At 41.4% G+C, this 17,919-nt stretch overlaps 1 protein-coding gene across 5 annotated transcripts in view; it reads left to right on the forward strand.

The window, feature by feature from the left end:
• The first annotated feature begins 9,284 nt into the window (after positions 1-9,284).
• sun2 (Sad1 and UNC84 domain containing 2) overlaps positions 9,285-17,919 on the forward strand; it is a 17,664-nt gene continuing 9,029 nt past the window's right edge. For 2 of the 5 annotated variants that reach the window (XM_008300667.1, XM_008300671.1), the window contains exon 1: positions 9,285-9,578. The gene's annotated coding sequence lies outside the window, so the exon portion shown is untranslated. The other 3 variants (XM_008300670.1, XM_008300669.1, XM_008300668.1) reach the window with 3 other exon arrangements.

Below are 17,919 nucleotides of genomic sequence, written 5' to 3' on the forward strand. Positions count from 1 at the left end.
ATGTTTCTCTTTTATCAATAAAAGTCTTATCACAACCTTGAGAGACAGATTTTATTGGTTTTTATGGTGTATGTGAAACAAGTTTTCTTCGTCACTGTTTTGCAGACATGCAGCAGCCTTGGCTTAGCTCTGCCCAAGACGACTGGTTTAAAACAAGACAGAGCATTTTCCCCCTCCTGCAACAGAATGACAGTGAGGTGCAGTCAAATCATTATGTATCAAAGAAAAGCATCAGTAAAAGACAAAAACAACCAGAATGATACCAGACCAAGATTCAAACCCGGGGCCTTACAGCTGTGTGGTAACAGGGCTACCCACTTCACCACCGCTGTCCAATACGGATTAAAAAGAATAAACACAAAGCATATGAGGCGTATGATTGTAAGTCGCTCAATACGTTCCTACTTAAACTTTCCATACCTCCACCTAACATCTATTATTCAGCCACTCATCTTGCAAAACCATTAGTCCAGCAGCATGGCACTTACAAAGGGCTGCAAGTTGTGGGGTTGTACGATCGCCAACAGCAAAGGAAAGCAGAAGAAAATGCACTGCTGCTTGTGTCCACATTATTTTCTTTGTAGTTAATTCGACATTAACTCTTTGGTACTTTAACAGATAAACAGATAGATCTCAGATAAAACAACAACAACAAAAAAAGGTCTTATAACCCGTGATGAGAGATCCCAATTTGACTTTTATTCTTCAGGGTCAGAAGTCAAATAGGTTGGAAACAGTGGCATGACTGCGCTTCCTCATGTGAGCATATTTTATCTACAATTACATCATAGAGACGATGACGTTTCCATGTTTGATTAACAAAGAAATCAATCAAACTTCATTAGTGCTAAAAACGATTTATTATGACACTGATGCTGTCATTAATTTAATGGTTAAGCTGAACTGCTCTCAACAGTGTCGCTCGCGGATAAATACGTGCAGCGGCTTGTGGAAGAAGTCGAACTTGGATGAAGCTCTGACACCTACTGCTTCAGTTCAAAAATACAAAGCGTGCGCGGCTAATTATTTTCACAGTCATCGCCGCTGGAATAACATCGAGGTGAGCGGAACTCATCTTCCGGTCTTCTCATCCTCGGGACAATCCGTGGAAGCGGAGGTGATGTTTTTTGATGGCGGTAGACCGAAACAAAAAAACAACGCTAATCTCCTTTTAAGGAGTCTTTCCTCTTATTGCCTGGAACCCCCCACCTCTGTGCCTCCTCTCGCTCTCTCTCGGTCTGTCCACTACCTGTGTGTGTCACCGATAAAGAATTCCCCGCTGGTGAGACTGCAGGGAGGCTTTGGTTAATAAGTGACAGTATCTGACAAGGACTTACTGGCCTCTGTGCCGCACAAGTACACTGTCTCATTTCCCTCTTTTATTGTCAGTCTGTCTCATGTACAGACACACACACAGTCATAAACACATACAACAATGTGGAATGTCACATATTGTACGCTGTGCTGGTTTTCCTGTTACCTATTGTACTCTGTTTTAACTCTGTTGTGAATTAGGTCTATAATGTTAGGAAACATAAAACACAGCGGATTAACTGTAGGAATCATCTCATCACACACTAGGTTTGGTTTTACTTTTATTTTCTCTTTAATAATGCATGATTTTGTCTTGATTAGGAGCCCAGTGCTCTGTGTGGGAGAGGACACCATCCTTCCTGAATGGCAGCCAAATATTTCGACTCAATTACTGACATGACCACACTGGTGTTTTGCTTTGTGACCTTTTCTGTAAAGGTAGCCAGAACAACAGAGGGAGTTCTATCTCCAGGAATCAGAGAGGAGCAGTGAACCGTCGCCGAGGGAGCTGGTCTGGATCCAGATCAATGCCTGTAAGGAGGAAAGTAAACACTGGAGGCAGACAGTTGTAACCTGCATGGTTTTCAGTGCTGTGACTTTTTATGAAAGGATGACTGCTTTTTTTTTTTATTATCAGAAACGAATTGATCCGTGCAGGACTGGACTGTGAATGTACACAAACACATCTAAGCAAGTGAATCTGCTGTTAGGAGCCAGGAGGTGGCCAACCTGTCTGGAGCAGAAAAGACACAAAGATTTGTACTCGCACAAACTGGAGTCGTAGAGCCACTAGTGACCCATAAGTCAAAGCCTGTCTGGGTGGGCAGAAATTCTTTTTGTTTAAAAATACAGACTATGATTGGATAAAGATATACTTTTGCTCCACTTTTCTCATTAACTCACCTCTCTGTACCTGGAGCCAGTCCAATCCAGACTGCAGTGTCCCCAGGCCCTCAAGTGCAAACCTGAATTCCAGCCCAAACCCGCCTTCCAGGTTGGTGTAGTGGTTTCTTACCTGGTCACTCATAAGGTGAGTCAGTCTTCTTTTAGCTCTGTTCCTGGCCTCCACCACCTCCTGATGGAAATTAGATTCTTTAGTTGTTTAATGGTTGACTATGTTCACCAGCTACTCAGCGTGCAGTTTAGCACTGGACTGAGTGTGCTGCAAGTTTATCTGACTTTAGCTAAAAGCTAAAAATGATTAAAAATGCTCCATAGAATCAAATCATGGGAACGGCAAAATCAGGTCCTATTATAGTTAAAAATTCTCTGCGACTTTGCCATGAGAAGCGAGACATTCCACATGCACACAGTCATCTGATGGATTAATAATATAAAAGATATTGATTGGCGCAGCTTCACAACTGGTCATAACCATTAACGTTGTGCCATCTTTCTGTCCACGAACGGAAGGTGACTCCGCTTGCTTTGACTGCGAAAGGAGACACACTGTCTGTTGCATTGCGACCCCGGTTGTGCGTATATCCCTTTACCATAACACTTCTTCTCGGCAGCCCTCGCATTCTCGCAGACATCTCTGACTCACCTTGATGACATCACCGCGGTGAGGTCAGTGTCCTGCCAGACTGGGAGCGGATTAAACTTGTGGTCGGCTGCTGTCACACTGGTCTCAGGGTAGCTTAAGCGTGACCACACGGGGTCACTCTGTGTGGCTCAGCAGATTAAAATGTGTGCCACGCTGCCGGTGATGTCATGAAGTTGAGCCCCGCACATGACCCATATCGCCTATCATCTTTCTTTCTTTGCCTTTCACTTGGCTGCCGCAGTGATCTCCTGCAGAGAACACTAGAGGAGCACAAATCATGGACTGACATGCATCCCATTTGTTCAGATCAGTCTTTGATGTAGGAATACATGTTTGTAGTTTCACTGAAAAATGAAACTTAACAGATAGATTGATAAAAAAATAAACAATGAAATCTCTTTTTAGGAACAGTGTACAATTACACAACATGGTGTCAACACTTGTAATAGGAGCGACTTCTTCAGCTGAAAGTAGCTCCAATGAAAACACACATTGAGGTGTACTGTAAACAGTCATTAGGTGTAAGTGAGATTTCTTCAGTGGGTGGGATAAGGGATCCCTTTAAGTAAACTGCATTACTGAAAAAGCTCATTGGCTTCTATGGAAGGAAAATCCATCCTGTTTATGGACATTCCAAAAATTCCAAAGGACATACTTTGTCATTTTCCTCGCAGGAAAACAGATTTGAAGGTGGAAATGCCCTTCGGGTTTCTCACGAAACGCTGCATATTTAAGCCTTTTTTGGGGAAAAACAAAATACAATCAGCTGCTGTGTCAATGTTATCAACATATCATTGGAAATTTCTTTTGAAGTTCCTCTATTTGCTCTATGAGGGGAACTCCGCTGACGCTCCACGGTCATCATCATGGTGATGAGGGGCGGCAACGCAAGGATGAGAAGTAGTTACCGCAAGTCATTGGACTGCACAGGAAAAAATATCTCTATCATACAATTTATCATCGTGTTTAGGCCTATTTCTGATTGTTTCCCCAATTTTTTTTTTGTTTCTTGTAAGCAGTCTTTAGCTGCTTTAATGTCTAGCATAGAACTCCAAAGTGAGAACCATCGTCTGACTGATCTCCTCTCCACTCTGTCATCTTCAGTTTTAATGGCAAAACACTGCAACAAAAATCTACTAATAAGATCAACTTTTCCTCATCCATTTGGACTTGCAGTGAAAGTCAGAGATTCTTGCTCCGCTGTAATCACCCGTCAGGTTGTAGCCATAGACGTCTGGATTCAGTCCCAGATTTAACCATCTAAATTTAAGCTTCTCACCAGACTTGTGCCATAAAATATTTAGCGAATGTGACCTAGAATAAATGGAGCGAAGCCTGCGGGCCAGTTCAGGCAGCCGGTGAGCCTGAGCGCGACACTCACATGACTGCCGCATACGTCCGATGCACATTTTGCAATAAGACTGTCTCTGTCTGCTGTTTTTGTGCTGTGACACAGCAGAGAATATTTACTTCTCTCACTGTCTCTTCAGTCCACCTGTAGACTTGAACATCATGTGTCCTTTAACACTTGCAGGCAGGTTTCTAGATCCTCTGTACAAACTGTTGATGGATGCACGCTGTTGTACCACATTGCAATACATAAAGAAGACAGAAAATTAAAATTAGAAATGAGACCTAACATTACAACGTCTCCGTTAACATCCACTGTTATATTTATTATCAGACATGATGTATTATGTTCTATCAGGAGCTTACAGTCACGTTAGTGGTCGTACAAGGCTGCATTTAAACACTGCAGTGGTTAAAGTTACTGCACATGCTCCTATCATCAAGCGAACAGGCTCACAATGATATTACCAGCAGTGTTTAGCTAATATAATCTTTGTAATTATTATCTGTGTTTAGCTTGCTATCATGGTCTGTCTGACGCTTTTTGCTCAATTTGCACCAAAATCAAAATGAATCACGAAAAATGGTTTGAAAAAGTTTCATTGTCCAATTTTTCTATGACTTCAAAAATTGAAAAACTTTTGGTTTTTGATCCAGAATGTGATTTTTGAGCCAAAAATTTTAAAATGTACTCAATATTCTAATTTTCCCTTACAATGTGGTTGTCCAGAGAGCTCTACAGCCAGTGTTTGGCTGCATTATGTAACTGTGCAGCTCATCTGAGCATGCAATAGCCTAATCACCCTATTTTGGGAGGGATTAGAAACATGTGTGAATATTACTTATAGACTGCAGCCATAAAGGGCAATGCATTGTTGTTCAGAATAAACATAGAGTAGCAGCCTTCAGAAAAACCCCTTTGAGTGTGCTTAACATGCTCACATTCATTAATCAGCACTGACCTAAAGAATCAAATTGTATTTTTTTGGGAATGTTTTTTCATGTAGCAGGGATTTTACTAAAAGAATCGGACAAACTGACATTTTGACCTGATGATGGCGCCAGAGGGAACCTGTGGGGTTTAAATTACTATCTGTCATCCCCTGAGGACTATAAAGGCCAAGGAGCACATTCCATGGGAAACTACTTACTAGTTGTTGACATATTATAAACTAAATTGATTACTTTATAAAATCAAGTTTATTTACATAACACCAGATTCGACCAAGGTGTCAAGGTGCCACGTTATCAGCCAGGCAGCAACAATATGTGGAGGCAGTTTAAAGACCTTTAAAAATCAATTTGAAAAACAAAATAAAATAGCATGAAATACAAAAACAAGGCAAAACAGCATAGCAGCTTGTAGATTAATTTAGAAAATAAAATAAATGTAATATATTAGGGGCATTAGGGGCAAACAAAAGCCAATGAGAGCATGTATGTGTGGAAACTTTTCTTAAAAATGTAAATAAAGGAGGAGCATTTGATTGAAGGATTGTTCCAAAGCTTTGGAGCTAAATCATTAGCATTCATCTTTTAACACTTTTACTTTTAATATCTTGCTAAAATGTCACGGTAAATGGTCATTTTTGTAGATTTTCAGAAAACCTTCTTTGTCGTTTGCTTGAGATAACATCAATCAAACTGAAGCTGAGTGCATTTGACTCAGTAGAAATGACAAAAACAGAGATAACTACAGTTTAATATTGTCTCAGGTAGACGATGGAAAAACCTCTGAAGCTTTGTGAAGTTATCTGTTTCTGCAAATGAACTCTTCAATTGTTAACCAACTGACGACAGTAATACAGAGCACGCTGTAAAAATAATACGTGACTTGTCTTTCCTCACCCCGCTGGGCTGCCTTTGATGTCTGGTTATGGACGGCGGCGGGTGAAAGCCAAAGCTGTATTCACACAATAAAAGAAACTATGCTGCTTTGGCTGAATGAACGTCGCTAAAGGAACAAAACAAACAAAATAGTTTCCAATTTGTCTTGAATAAAAGTTATCGTGTGTAAACAATCGGCATTGCATAATCCAGTGTGCACACCTGCAGTACGACGTGTTACCAGCGAGATTTCCTACGTGCTGCCTGTTATTCTTTGGTAGGAGCTTAGTGGAGATGACTCAGACAGTGTGTGTGTGTGTGTGTGTGTCTGTGAAAGTGGGCAGTGTGTGTCACTGTCTATAAGGTGTGCCCCCTCGTCTGTTCAAAGATGTCACTCTCTCTTTGCCTCTCCGCCCCTGTGTGCCCCCATCTTCCCTCCACCGTCTCCATTTTTTTCCCACCAACCCTCTCAAAAACAAACTACACACACACACACACACATTTCACTCACTCTATTTTTGATCACATTCCAACCCAGTGACTTCAGGCCAGAAATGGGAAAGCTGGAGTGTGTGCGTATGTGTGTGCCCATGACGTCAGCTGTTTGTTTGCGTACTGCGGTTGTGTCTGGGGCACCAGCTTGGTAGATAAGCAGGGTGGGAGTGTGTGTGTGTGTGTGTGTGTGTGTGTGTGTGTGTGTATGCATGTGTGTGTAGAAGACAAGAAGAGAGGAGGGGAAACGCCAGACATGAAAGAGTGCATAAAAAATGTTGTGTTGAAAGTCGGTTGCGCTGGCCTCGGGAGTGATGAGCTTGTCAACTTTATAGACTCTTCATTGTTGAGCGACTGATGATTGAGTGTATTCCTATTTCTCTGTCTCTCCCGCTCCCTCACCCCAGCCAGAGGAAACTGCTGCATAATGATAACAGACTCCGAGACAATGGGTTCAACAGGCGTAAATACACACACGCTGATGCACAATGCAACACACACACACACACACACATGCACTGTGCTGGTGAAGCTCAGGGGGGTCAGGGGTCCTGCCTGCGCTGCTGATAGTCCAGACCTTCTGAAATTATTTATCAAATACGGAACAATCCGGAAATACCAGCGGCATTTCTGAGCTCTTTTTTTTTTTTTTTTTCCTAAAATGACCTGTTGGAATAAAGAACGATCCCACCTTCCCTCCCCCTGCCTGGACCTTGTCTGCCCAGTGATAAGGTCAGATTGGGTTTATTTTGGGCGGCTCGCTGTACAGCAAAGAGTACCGAAGCCCGGCGGGTTTCCCTTAAAAGCATTTAGTTGTGTTTTGGGAGGTTTCGTCCCTCACGTGGTGAACAGACTCAGGGAACAATTCTGAAACCTTTTCTGAGAGGTTTGACCTTGACTGGTTGAATTACCTGCTAAAAAAGAAATGTGTAAATCAACAGGATGACGCTGCTGATTTCAAATCAATCAATAAATGGCATGTACAATACAATCTGAATTCATATGATTTTGGATTAGCTGTAATAACTGAGTAAGACAGATGCAAAGATGTAAGTGAGCACAAGATATATTGAACAACGTGTTTGGAGATTTATATTTTGTAAGACTGTTGTGTCCATTTTGTACTTGTAATTGCATAATATCTTGTTTTACAGTGAAAGGTTTCATATGTTCAGCACTCCAGTACGACACAATCGACTGAAACTGAGTTCACAAACTGCATAAAGCCATTGTTCTGCTTCGTATCCCACTGTTTGTTTTATTCAGACCTCAGACATCTGTGTTTCTGCATCCTCATCCTGTCCTGTTTCAGCGCTCTCACTCTATGAAATGAAGTGGCTGCGGTATAAAAGAACTTAAGTTTCTAAACAGGCGATAATAAAAACCCTCCATCATCTATTGGACATTTAGGACTTCACAAAGAACGGATCTGTGCTGAAGAACAGCTTCACAGTCAAAGGTGTGTCTACTAACTTAGTTAACATGTTTGGAGTTACATGCATGATTCATTTATTTACTGTTCTGCAATTAGATCCAAACGTTCCTACAGCAAAATCAGCTCCGTTTGTCACAGTTTGGGTTCAGTTCTGCTCCTAAAAGGTGCCACATGTCTATTAAATGATACTGGAGGAGCCTTTATCCTGTTTAGCAGCAGCTAAATGGCGCCACCGTGTGTCCGCAGACCTGAACAGCAGCTTCAAGGGAAGATTTTCTTACAGGGCACATTTGTGGCCACTAGAAGGCGCCATGCGTTTGGTTATGGCCAGATACACCGAGCCATGAGCGGAAACTGTTCCAAAGTGTACAACATCACACATGTGGTCGTGTACAGAATAAAATAAATATATAAATGAACGATATTTAAAGGGGACTCGCTGCAATGCACGTTTCAGGAGAAAATGTCTTTTCTTAGTCGTAATATGTAATAATTATAAGTGAAAGAAGAACATGGCCACCGTTTTGGTAAAGCTCATTAGATTGGTAATTATAATTTTGTAACAACAGTAAAAAATATTCTTTCAAGTGTAAATTATCTTCTAATAATAAACATGTTGCAGGATATATTGATATTATTGTTGTTATGTTTATTATATACAATTTATTATTATTATTATTATTAGTAGTAGTAGTAGTAGTAGTAGTAGTATTAGTATTAGTATTATTATTATGGGAGAAGAAGAAGAAGAAGTGACACATTTCATAAATTAAATAATGGCGAAAGAAAATAGTTAAATAGTCATAAGCCCAGCAAACAGGAACCTTCGGGGAATAAATCAATGTGAATAGTAGTGGGGATTTTTTGTTTTTGTTTTTTTGTGGGGGTTTTTTTTGTATTTTTTTTAAATAGAATTTTACAAGAAAGTCATTGTTTGTCGTAAACACGGTCCAGGACACAGGAACCTTCAGGGAACAAATAGTTTTGGTTGCCTGCCATGGGTCGTTTATCTCTTAGAATTGTTTTTTAAAAAATACAATTTAAATGGAGTGTTTTTGATGTTGTTGTTGTTTTTTTTTTGCTTTTGTTTTTTTTTTTAAAGAAAACAACCGGTTATAGATGATATGATATTGATATTTTTTTCTTTCCTCTTCTTCTTACTCACAACAACAACAACAACAACAACATAATAATAATAATCATTATTGTTATTGTTATTGTTATTATTATTATTAACCTTATTTTGTAATCCAGACCGGAAGTGCGTGTCTTCCTGCCGCTAGCTTGCTCGGCTCCTGTCATCGCCGCAGCGCTGAGACCTCCGAGCTGTCACAACAAGCGTCAGTCTGTTCCGCCGCTGCAGCCCACAGTCATGCCATCCAGAGTCCGGGTCAACTTCTGGGAATTCATCAGGAACTAAGTTGCTGTCGGGGGGAGACTTTATTGAGCAGACTCGAAGCTGCCGGAGATGTTTCTTTAAACGGAGCTCGGTGAGGACTTGAGGATTATCGCTTCTTCCTGACGGAGAACCTGACAGTTTGGGTTGCCAGTCTTGGGCTTGCTGGTTGGCGTCTTGTTTAATTTAACTGCGACAGACCCCACAGACATAACGAGGTAAGTTCGGGACGCCGAAGTACCGAGCCCAGCTCACGTTTAAACATGGTGTTAATTTGAAGACTTGAGGTTGAAAGTGTGACTTTAGGGGGTTCATCTCTCCGCTCAGCTTCAGGATGCTTTTGTCAGTTGGCTGCTGCTGCTGCTGCTGCTGCGGTGATGGACTCCCGTGTGTCGGTAGCCGGATGGTAACGTTAGCTAACTATTAGGAAAACACGCTCAGTGATTTGGCTTCTTTAAAAATATTTATTAAATGCGTCGGTTAGCAATTTAATGTAGGCGTTGGCGTGAGGTGTTGGTGTGTAGGCGGACTGGTCATGCTTTTAGAGCAGTTAACGGCTACTTTGAACAAGTTTTGACTGGAGCTAAGCAGCTAGCTAACCTGCTATAACGTTGCTACGAATATTCCACACAAATAAAAATTGTTTTGATATTAATTTTTTAGAAACACAACTCAACTAGTTTAGAAGGGAATATTATCTTTTTAAAAGTTAATTTGATCTTATATTTCTCCAGTAAAGCCTTTTTATTACATTTATAAAAAAGCAAAACAAGCTCTGAGCTCTGCTACTATGGTCTGCTGGAGTGGAGCAGTTGGCTGTATAGATGAGTTGATTTATGGATTATACTGTAAAGTTGCACAAACAAACACATTTAGGTCAATCGATCCCAAATGTGGGGATCACCAGGGATTGTTCTGAGGCTTCAGGGGATGTCTCTCCACACAGAAGGTGTAACTTTACTAAACTCAGTGTTTTATCTTTGACTATGCTGTTGGAAAAGTTAATATTTGACAGCTACAGGTCACCTGGCCCTGGACATTGTAGATCCAGCAGCATCCCACATCTCTTTGTGGCTTGAGGTATCAATTTCATTTGCATATAAGCGCCAGAGTGAGAAATAATGGTTATCATTTGATGTGTTACTGTCAAACTATACTTCATGTACATTTCCTTTGCACCTGGTGAATTCAAAGTGCTTATTTGTTTGAGTGATTTTTCATTGTTTTCACAACATGACATGGATCAGCTAAACTTACAAGTTGCTGTGATTGAGCTGTGTCTCACAAATAAGAGCTGAAGCAAATCCAAAGTTAAAGTCTGAATATTGTGAGAAAATTATCTGTTGAAAAGAAATAGGGCTGTAAGGTGGCTCGGTGGTTAGCATCGTCGCCTCGCAGCAAGAAGGTCGTCGGATCGCATCCCGGTGAAGACACCCGGGATCTTTCTGCGTGGAGTCCTCATGTTCTCCCCGTGCAGCGTGGGTTCTCTGCGGGTTCTACGGCTTCAGAAACATGTCCAGAAACATGTTGAGGTTAATTGGTGATTCTAAATTGTCCGTAGGTGTGAATGTGAGTGTGCTTGGTTGTCTGTCTCTAAGTGTAGCCCTGTGATAGACTGGTGACCTGTCCAGGTGTCCCCTGCCTTCACCCTGAGTCAGCTGGGATAGACTCCAGCCCCCCATGATCCTAGTGAGGGTTAAGCGGTGTATAAACAATGGATTGTAGGATTTTGACATGCTGACTGTATTGATATATTCTAGCTATACACACAGCTAACGTGAATAAAATCAAATCAAAAGAGACAAATTGAGAAGACATTCAAAACGTTTCTAGTGCGTCACAGCTGTTTGAGTTCTGAGGAGGCATAGAGGTCTGACATTCTCGAGCAGGGATGCTCTGACAGCTGAGACGCCCAGACGACAAAAGCTCTGCAGCGGTAGAACTTCATTCCAGAAGCTCTCAGCCTTGTCAGTGTTCTCCGGTCCAGCTTTCCTGTCAGCCAGGATACAGCACACTGTCTATGGGATAGAAAGCTGAAGAGAGGGAGGCTGAGGGAACACAAAGCAAGCATCTGGTTCACATTGATGTAAACAGACCTTATTAGGTAGCTGTTTAGCTACAAAGCACTACTTACCGTTCCTTTGCCTCAACTTTACAAAGAGCTTGGGGTAATTTGTTTAAAACCAGTGCACATGGATGATTCACCAGCTCTGTATGTCTGAGTCACATTTCACTGGCACCGGCCCAATGCTAGCCACAGTCTCAAACCATTTGCCAGCCAGTTTTGGTTTCATGCTGCCTGATTCTCTGCATTCCTTTCTTTTCCTGCTTCTTCCCACTGCAGTCCCATTTCTTTCCCTGCTCGGCCTATAGTTTCTGTATTGTTTCTCCCTTTCTTTCTGCAGTTTCCCAGTCATTCAGGGAACTTTTTTCTTTCTCTTTAAGAGTCATAAGGTTGCCTTACACTCTATCCCTCCTGGGATGTCACACACACACACACACAGTCCTGTTTAATCTTTCCTCTCCTTTAGTACTGTGTCTCTTTGTCTACCGCTGAGTTATTCATCTCTGCTGTGCTGCTTGCTGCCTTTCTCTCCAACCGCCAGTGTCATTGTCCGACTGGGGTCCAGTTCTTTCTCTCTTTTACTCCGATGGTCCCATGTCATTTTTATGTATCCTGCCAGTGTCAGTGGTCAGGGTATTGGATTAGTAACAGTGCCCCGCCCTGCCCAGCCCTGAGTGAACAGCAGTACTACATCTAAATCTCTCCTTTTTCCTGTATAGAGATTTTGAACCGATAGAGACAGTGGCTAACAGGGTTTGCATGTGTTGTGAGTTTTGTTGGTCCATTTCGCATGTGCACTGCTGCTGAATCATTAGTATGGCTCCACTCCACCTTGAGCAATGCTGACACACCCAAACCAATTGATGTTGTCTTTGTTTATGAATTAAATTATTGTCTGTAAATCCTGTAAGGGGATGTGAGACACCGAAACAGCTCACCGATGTCCAGCAGACATCTACCATGGGTGGGTTGTCTCACATCTTGAGTTTCACTTTCACGTTTTAGTTCCATTTCACTTCTTGTGGCCGGAGTGGTGTCAGTACCTGACATGCAGACTGTCACGTGAACATTTAGTTTAAGTTGTATGTAGAGCAGTTCTCCGTTGCTGTCATGGTTTAGTTTTCAAAGAGAGTCAGCTATAGCTTACGTGTCATATGGTTTACATCCAGCAGTTTGTTGGTCCTGCTCTGGATGAAGAGCATCTTTTGTCTGTTTGTGCACATGATTGCCTCAGGACCTGAGTCAAGTTTCCCTGTGTCTGTTAGGGACAGTTCCCACCTTCCTGAGATTCTCCTTGTCATGACTGTAAAAGAAGTGATCGTAATGTCAGGGTCTGAAAAGTAAAGCCAAGCGACTTAAACCTACGTCCTTCCTAATGGTGTGATTATACAGAAGTCTATGAGAAATCGACTCTACTTCTCACTCAGTTTATTACATTAGCAAACATGTTCCTAATGACTCCATGATCTCAATCACTGTGTCCAAGTCTAATTGAACACAGCGTGATTCATTTTGTAAATTATGATCCCATTAGCAGTAAAGTAGATAATGAAGCAGGAAATGACTCAAACTGATGCCACAATGACCTGCCAGCCAGGATATAGGCGTAGCAACCTGTACCCATGAGGCTCTACACAGTAATAAATAGCTGTAAACACGTGTACGGCGTGTTATCTGTGGTTTCTTCTTGGAACTTTGACCTTATTAAAATTGCGTTTTTAGTTAACTGGTAACTACAGTAACCTAAAAATGTTTTGTTCGGGGTTTGGCTGTTTCAAAGGCACTCTTAGGAGTAGGCTGTTTGTGCAAGCCAAAATTAGTGCTCCAATTAACATTACAGTTACCACGAATGATGGATGCTAACCAAGCAAGCTGCTGCTCGAGTTAGCTGATGTCTCATTAGTGTCCCCTGGTTGTCAGTGACATCAACCCGTTGTCCTCCTCACTAGCGTCACCTGTTTTTTATGGCAACTTCTGGCTTCAAAACACCAGTATGTTGAAAACTGCTGCACCACGGTGACTCCATCCGCTTCTTTTACACCGTCTGCGTTGACGACTTTAGTGACGGCTCACGTGCACACGGAGGAATTATACCTAAAAGACACAAAGAGCAGCGCAGCACGAGAGTGGCCAAGGCAACACATGCCATCCCGGAACAGCGAGCCTCTTGAAATTGAAATAAAAAGGCTTAAAGGGGTTTTGCAATGAAAAAAATGAAGCAGTTTTCCAAGTTTAGAGTATGACTGGGCAATTGTTCGATTCAGCCTGGTTTTAGATCAAGTAGCGAGCGTAATTAGCCAGAAAAAACAAGGAAAGGCTGCAGAAGAATGTAGGATTTAATCAGACATTTCTGCAGCATTTCAGGGGGAAACGATGAGAAACAGCTTTGTGCAGGGGTGGCCGCTGTACAACAAGGAGGGGGCTGGTACGTTCAGGAGGAGAGAACTGCTGAGCTAGGCTGCTAGATGCCACTTAAGGTGCAAGGGAGGATTTGTAGGAATTAAAGTGCAAACTGCTCCCCTCTCGACGCTCTTAGTTGAAGCCTCTTGACGTTCTAAGGAGAAAGAAACCGTGAACGTGTGAAAGGAAAGCACTTGTTTCCTAAAGAGGCTGCTGTTGCCGTGGAGTCACAATGTTTTTGACCCTTGTCGTCGTTCCGATCTGCAGAATAAGTTCAACGCTTCCTGGATTTAAAAAATACTTCAGTTTGTTACCCACATCAATCAATATTGTCTCCCTTAAATGCCACCTATCAAGTAATCGAAGGTAATTCACCGTCGCTACAGGATAAGGATGAGTGCCAGTATCCAAATTGAAAATGCAAGGCTGTATTTACATAAACAGACTGCCTGGATCGATATGAGGGGGAGGGTTACAGTGAGGACATGCATTCACTGCTTGTAAATGGATTTTACTTCACTCTGTTAGTGCAGCATTTTTGGCTGTTCTGTGTTTTTTTCTGTGTGAAAATGCTGGTAAGTGAACAGACAGGTTTTATAATATTCAGCTCTCAGACGTGGACTGTTTTAGTCAGTTTTCGTGCGACGATGTGTTGTCCTGGCTCACAGCAAACAGAGAAGGCCTCTCCGTTGGCACTGGCAACCACAGCGGTAGACTGCTGATAGGCGTAGTCGTGCGTGGCGTTGCTATTATTGCCTGTTGACATCAACACAGTTTGGTTGGTTACAGTTTAACCTATTTTCTTTCATCAGTGTCTTTTTTTTTTTGTAATGTGGGACTGAATATCCTCCTCAGACGCTCTGTTCAGCAGAAACAACAGAGGACTGAAAAAATTAAAGACGACAATATTGATGTAGTGTTGTTGAGCATCTATGCCGGAGAAAGCCAAAACATCTTAGTTGACCGTTACGATGCTAATCTTCACCGATAAACTAATGAAGTCTAGAAAAACAAAGCGGCCTTTCGGCAGTGAAGGTTTCTGCGTGCGAGCTTTCACACTAACTTCCTGACTGTTGGGTACAAACAGCCACAGCTTCCCTTTTTGTCGTCTGCTGCCGCTCGTTTTAGACGCATGAGTTTGTAACACTCTGCTGCAGTTGTGTCCCTGACAAGCAGACTAATGTTGAATGTACGCTTTGACCAGGTTGTGTGAGACAAGTAGAAGTTAAACGGCTGCATCACAGAGAGAATTCAAAGGTTTGTGGATTTTATGTCTCATTAATGTAGCCCCCAGCACATGTGGTTGCCACAGAGCTGAATGAAGCCAAGTTGGAGTGGGTGGACTCACATTTGCTGTGTAACTTTTAATGTCTGGTTATTTTTAGCATCTCGTTTTATTGGCTAGATTGTCCAGCAACTTACCTTGCAAAGGATCTCAGAAACACCAGCGTTGTGTTCTTACTGATGATGAGTTTGTGGGTTCACTGATGCCATCAAATCCAACACTTACATTTAGGGAAAAGTACTGAATGAAACTTAAGTTCTCATCAGTGTTTTAACTTGCTTTCCCCTCCTGAAGCTCAAACATCAGAGCAGCATCTCTGCAGCTGGACACGTGTTGTTATTATCAGTGACATTCAGCAGGAAATACAGTCGAATTGGAGTCAAATGAGTCTGTACTTGAGTGCTCCTGAAACATCCATAAAAACATGCAAAGAACGAAACGCTTTACAGCAGCAGCACCAAAACAGAAATACATGCTGTGTGTTTTCAGTGAATGCTGGTAATCTTGCCACAGGAGTTGGCACAGCAAACAGCAAAGCTTGTGAGCTGTGGTTTATGCTAATTATCTGCGCTGCAACATCTTTGACCAATGAGCTTGCTCGGCTAAAGATGCCTGTTACATAATCTCGTCGATGGCCGCCTTGCTGAAAGTTAAACTTGTGGACACTGTAACCAACGTGAACGCCAGATAAAGCAGCAGAAACCAGGTTGTTCTCCGCTCTCGTCACATTCATCAGCCGCTGCTGAACTGTGACACTTTCTCAAGGTTTTTTGTCTCTTGACGTATGCTGAGTCTGTTCAGGTATGCAGGAGTTGTGTGTTTTTTGTCTCTTTACTGTTTTGTTCTATGCTCTTTAAATATGTCTGTGTCACAGCAAAGTACGATTGTCTTTGTTCTTTTAGCTTAATTGTGTGGTTTGCATTTGTTTGGATGTTGTGGTATTTCATTACGCTCTGTATTCTAAGGGAGTGTTTGAGCAGCAGGACGGATTAGTTGGATTACACGTGACTCAGATTAACTAAGAGAGCATCTGTCTGACACTTGCTGCTAGTTTTACTACGTCCAATGCATCAACTACTGACAGGCTCACTGTTACTGCTACGACAGGCGTCCTCGGATGTCAATTAAATTTAATTTAATGAAGGAAAAAAAACAGCTTCAGTCACTATAAGTTGAAATTGACAAAAGTAATAATAAATCATAAAAATCATGACTTTGCTTTTGAATTGTGGTTCAACAGAAATATTTTTTAAAAAAAGCAAGCATGATGGGACCCACTGCTGCTCATTAGCAAAGTGCTCTAATTTGTCTGGGACAGTTTCGGGGGTTTTTTTGTTTTTGTTTTTGTTTTTTTAATTTTTATTTTCAACCACAATTCAAAAGCAACATCTGATTTCACTAAACTATAATTTAGCAAATTTTTGTTTATGATTACTTTTTTCAGTTTCTAATTATTTGAGTGACTGTTGTGAATTTTGCTTTTTCTTTAATGAATACATTTGAGGACGACTGTATGTATTTCACTGTACTAACTCATTCTGCTCCATCTGCTACTATTACTGCTGCTACTTAGACAAATGCATGACTATGATGAGTGATGCTATGACTGATTTTTAGACCGACTAAAACATTTACAGATGCTGTCACAACTGTCGCTGCAGCTGCTAATGCTTAATTTCTGCTACTGCTACACCTTAAACTCTTCTACTAGTTGTGCTGTTTTTGCTGCTAATACTTTAAGTAGCAGGAGCAGCTACTGCATCTAGATGTGAAACTGTTTAACGGTTCAGGAACAGTTTCTTTCCCACCGAGGACTGTAAATATTGATTTTAACATAGACTCTCTACTGCCTTTCACATTCAATTCAATTCAATTCAATTTTATTTGTATAGCGCATATTTACAACAACAAGTCATCTCATAGCACATGTGCGGTTACTTTTGGGACATGTGCAATAACCTCTTATTTATTTTCACTCACTGCACTGCTACAACAGTATTTATAACTTTATTTGTCTCAGGTATTTTAACTGTGTGTGTTTGTATCGCTGACCCTGCATCATCATTTCGTTCTGCAGTGCATCCTTCATGTAATTTGTATGAACGACAACAAAGCCGTCTGAATCTGAATCTGAATCTTCCATGGGTGCATGCAAGGGTATAACTGCCCACTGCAGCTGAAGCTACAACCCCGCCAAGAGCCACTATGACTAATTAGTTTGCTACTATTACATGAGCTGCTGCTGCTGCTGCTGTCTTTATAAAAATGGCATAATTCTGGGTTCCTGCTTTGTTTTAAAATGACAGAAAAAAACGCGTTTCTACCAGATCTGAATATTCATCGTCTCACATTGCAGGGAATTGCATGTTATGCTGTTTTGGGCTGCTAGGCAGAAAAAAACAAGACATTTGATGAAGTCGCCTTGGGTTCTAGAGCTCTGTTTTATGATGTTTAATACTGATTAATCAAGCAAATAACTGCGGATTAATTGATAACAAGACTAAGCTTTAGCTGGAGGCCTAATCTCTGCTAATAGTAGAGAGAAATATCTGATATCGTGCTCCTTTGTGCCAATTGTAATTGTGCCTGTAATTTTCAAGACAGGCACACTTTGTTTTACTGAAAATGCACAGTTTTGTTATTTTCATTATACTTATGTACACAGTTGGTGACAGTGTATTGGACATCCGACATAAGTTGTTAGATTAATTCTTCATAACTAACTTTACAGTACAGTTGCTTTATTATTATAAGAAAGGTTAATTCTGTTCTCTTTGATAAGTAACCGATGGAGGAGATATTTGGCTCA

This window comes from Stegastes partitus, unplaced genomic scaffold (assembly GCF_000690725.1).
Source record: "Stegastes partitus isolate 25-593 unplaced genomic scaffold, Stegastes_partitus-1.0.2 Scaffold1573, whole genome shotgun sequence".
Lineage (NCBI taxonomy): Eukaryota > Metazoa > Chordata > Actinopteri > Pomacentridae > Stegastes > Stegastes partitus.